Source organism: Dipodomys merriami, unplaced genomic scaffold, assembly GCF_024711535.1.
Source record: "Dipodomys merriami isolate MVZ:Mamm:240054 unplaced genomic scaffold, mDipMer1.0.p SCAF_397, whole genome shotgun sequence".
Taxonomy (NCBI): domain Eukaryota; kingdom Metazoa; phylum Chordata; class Mammalia; order Rodentia; family Heteromyidae; genus Dipodomys; species Dipodomys merriami.
In genome coordinates, this window is record NW_027205570.1 from 393,213 (window position 1) to 398,003 (window position 4,791).

The window sequence follows — 4,791 nt, forward strand, 5'->3', positions numbered from 1 at the left end:
TCTTGGGGGAGGGACATAAAAAGCAACAAAGAAATCATCTTGTAAATATGGTAGAAACAACAGCAAGAAAGAAAAATCATTTGAGTCTTATCTTGGTGTTCATTTCACCTAACATCAACTTGTCTGACAGTTTGTGTTTATCCCCGAAATATACTAGTTATTGCAAATCCATGGAAGCTATATTTCTTTGGGCCTGGAATACTTCACTTAATATAATTTTTTCTAAGTCTTTCCATTTCCGAAACAAATGGAGCAATGCCATTTTTTCTGATGGAGGCATAAAATTCCATTGTTTATATATACCACATTTTTTTGGTAAAAATACCATACAGAGGAGTTACAATTACATGGACAAGATAACAAGTACATTTCTTATCAAGAATTGTTTCCACATTTTATTGATCCATTCATCTACTGAGGGGCATCTGGGTTGGTTCCATATCTTAAGTATGGTAAATAATACTGCAATAAACATAGTGGTGCTGGTAGCTATAGTATGGGTTTGTTTTTGATCATTTGGGTAAATGCCCAAAAGTGGGATTGCTGTGTCATAGCGGAGCTCTAAATGCAGTCTTTTGAGGAACTTCCATACTACTTTCCAGATGGTTGAAAAAGAATACAGTCCCACCGACATCCTGTCCAGCTTGCCTTGTTATTACAGTTCTGCATTATAGCCATTCTAACTTGGGTAAGGTGGTATCTCAGTGTAGTTTAGATTTGCTTTTCCTTTATAGCTAGGAAGGTTGAGCATTTCTTCATGTATCTATTGGCTATCCTTCTTTCCTCTTCAGAGAAGTTTCTCTTTAGACTTTAGCCACTTATTTATTGGGCACTTGCTTCTTTGAGGATTTGTTGTTGGAGGATTTATTTTTTGAGTTCCAGGTATATTTTAGATATGAGACCCTTGTCTGTTGTATGGCTAGTGAAGATCTTCTCCCAATCCGTAGGCTTTCTATAGACCTTGCTAGCTACGTGCTTTGCCATGCAGAAGCTCTGCAATTTCATGCAATTCCATTCGTCCAAACTTTCTTTGATCTGTTGTGTTTCTGGGTCTCTATTAAGAAAATTTCAGCCTGTGCCAAGGACACACAGGTTATCTCCTAGTTTGTCCTGCAATGTTTTCTGCGTCTCTGCTTTGACTCTGAGGTCTTTCATACATTTGGAGTTGATTCTTTTTTTAATTTTTTTTTCGGTCGTGGGGCTTGAACTCTGGGCCTGGGCGCTGTCCCTCAGCTCTTCAGCTCAAGGCGAGCGCTCTACCACTTGAGCTACAGCGCCACTTCCGGTTTTCTGGTGGTTTATTGGAGATAGGAGTCTCATGGTCTTTCTTGCCCGGGCTGGCTTTGAACCGCGATCCTCAGATCTCAGCCTTCTGAGTAGCTAGGATTACAGGCGTGAGCCACCAGTGCCCGGCTCTTTTTTTTAAATTTTTATTTATTTTATTGTGAAAATACTGTACAGAATGGTTATAATTACATGGGCAAGATAATGAGTACATTTCTTATCAAGCATTGTAGCCTCCTCCTTTGTTTCCCCTTCAGGGTGATATATATGGATCTAGCTTTAGTTTTCTACAAGTGATTAACCAATTTTGTCAGCACCATTTACAGAAGAAGCTTTTTTCCATTCTATTTCTTAGCTCCCTTATCGAAGATTGGCGGCTATAGGTCTGTGAGTTCATTTCTGGGGTTTGAATTCTATTCCATTGGTCCTGAGGTCCGTTCTTGTGCCAGTACCAAATTGTTTTGATTACTATGGCTTTGTAGTAGAGTTTGAAATTTGGTATTAATATTCCTCTAGCACTATTCTTTCTGTTGAACATTTTTGCTCTTCAGAGTCTTTTATTGTTCCATATGAATTTTTGGAATTCCTGTTCTATTTTCTTGATGAAGGAGTTTGTAATATTGGTAAGCATCACATTGAATTTGTAGATAGCCTAGGGAAGTATTACCATTTTCACGATTTGATTCTTCAAATCCAGGAGCCTGGGAGGTTTTTCCACTTTCTAAGTTCCGCTTTTATTTCCTTTTTTCAGGTTTTTAAAGTTTGCATCATAAAGATCCCTCACATTTTTGATTAAGTTAATACCTAGGTATTTTATTTTTTATGGGCTATTATGAATGGAGTTGCTTTCCTGATTTCAGCCATGCTTTTCTCATTGTTGGCATACAAAAAGTCTATTGATTTTTGAGAGTTAATTTTTCCCTTGTTACTTTGCCAACGTTTTGAATCAGCATGAATAATTTCGGAGTGGAGTTGGTGGGATTATTTAAATACAACATCATGTCATCTGCATATAGTGTGAGTTTTACATCATCTTTCCCTATTTGGATCCCTTTTATGTTTGCATCTTGTCTTTTGCTGTAGCTAGGCATTCTAATACTAAATTGAAAAGAAGTAGAGAGAGTGGACATCCTTGTCTCGTTCCTGAGTTAAGAAGAAATGGCTTTAGTTTTTCACCATTAAGTACAATGCTAGCTGTAGTTTTGTCATATACAGCCTTTATTGTATTGAGGAATGTTGACTGGATTCATAGTTTCTACAGAGCTTTTATCACAAATGGTGTGATTTCTAATTTTGTTCCCTTGGATACTGTTTCTTGGCTCTTACTGTGGTCCTGTTGGTTTTCTATGTGTAGGATACTTTTGTCTTTTGTAGGGCTGGTTTGGTGGAGATACATTGTTTCAATGTTTCTTTTGGACAGTTTTTATTTGACTTTCGGTTATGAGGGATAGTTTAGCTGGGTACAGTATTCTTGGTTGATAGTTGTTTGTCTTTAGCGCATGGCATACACCATTCCAGGCTCTTCTTGCTTTAATCGGCTTTGCTCAGAAATCTGGGATGATTCTAATTGGTTTCTGTTTATAGGTGATTGTTCTTTTCTCTTTGAGATCGTTAAGGCTCCATTCCTGGGTCTGAATTGATCCTGTGCAGATTATAATGTGACAGTGGGATATCTTGTTCTGGTTTTGTCTATTTGGGTTTCTACAAGCTTCTTACATTTGAATAGGCCTATCTTTTTGTATGTTTGGGAAGTTCTCTGCTAGGTTTCTGTTAAATAAATTTTCTGGACCATTAACTTCTTTTTCTACGTGCTCCTCTACACCCATTATCCTCAGATTAGGCTTTCTGATGGTGTATTCCAAATGTTGAATAGATCTATCATATTTTTTGGATTTTTCTTGCATAGTTTTATGTTTTTTCTCTATAATATATAGGCTGTCTTCAATCCCCGAGATACGATCTTCTGCATGGTCTAACCTACTGTCAAGACTTTCTACTTTGTTTTTTAGTTCTTTTGTTTCTAATTGGTTGGATTTGATGGCTTCAAAATCTTTGTTGGAGCTTTGTTTTACATCTTGTATGAAATTCTTTACTTCCTTAATTTTGTGTTCAGTTTTTCAAATCACTTAGTTGATTGGTTATGGTTTCCCTGGACTCCCATTCTTTCTGTAGGGCTCTATTCAGCATTCCATTTGGGGTCTCCTTGACTTCTTTCAGTGGTCTGTTCATGGATTCCATGAATGCCTCTATTTATCTTTGTCTAGTCTCATCCTACTCTCATAATTCCTGTATTACTCTTTGATTAGTTTTGTCATGTTCACGCAATTCCAGTAATTCTCTATGGCTGTGCTCCGCCTGCTCATGCATTTCCTGTATTTATCTTTGACTCTTTTCAACCTGCTTATGCAATTCCTGCATTAATCTTTAAGTAGCTTCCTAATGCTTACAAGATTCCTGTATTAATCTTTGGTTTGCCTCCTCTTGCTCCCTATCATGCTCACACTGAGTCCTTTGCAAGTTCAATCATTTCATTCACTATGTTTACTAGCAGTGTATGTACAGGTTTTCATGGAGCTTCTCTGGACTATTCATTAACAATTCTGTCACCTGATTAACATGAGTGGGAGTTGGGCTACCTGGACTTGCCATTTTTATTATGCTTTTCGGCTTCTTCTGCCCATTTGGTATGAAAGCAACACAAAGTTTGTGCTAGAACAGTATTTTAAGGCAAACATCAGCCAGAGTCCGGTAGTTGCACAATCAAAATGGCTGCAGATACAATCTAATTCAACAGATACAATCTATTCAACATCAACCAACTATGTATTACTGTGCTACAAACAAGAAAAAAGGATTTAGCAAACCAGATATTATTATCTTTAGGGAGAAATGTGGGGACAAATAGGACTAGAGGGATGTGGAGGGGTAAAAGGAGAGTAAATTTAACCAATTCCTAATCTTAGAGAGGGAAATGGATTGGACAGAATGACAGGAGAGAAATTTAAAAAAAGAGAATTTGAAAAACAAAAACTAAATTTAAGAAGTGAAACACTTGAAAATTATGTACGTTTAAAGAAATGATATGAAGAGAAAAAAAGGATAGGATGAGAAGAGGGGAGGGATAGAAAGAAACATGAAAGCAAAAAATTAAAAAATATTAAAATTAGTTACTTAATAATTATGTAGGTATAAAGAGATGATACTGCTTTTAAAGAATTTAAGCGTAAGAGGTTGTGAATTGAGTAATAAATTTCTGGATTAAGTATGTACACAATAGGGAATAAGGTCTAATAATTGACAACAGGTATATATCATGGGATGAGCAGAACAGCAATTAAGTCATGCAAAACAAAAAGAGAAAAAATGAAAACAATAAAAAACGACCAAAAGCTCAAACACACACACACACACACACACACACACACACACACACACACACACACACACACACACACACACCAAAAATAAAAATTATGAGAAAAAAAGATTAACAGAAAACACTTTTAA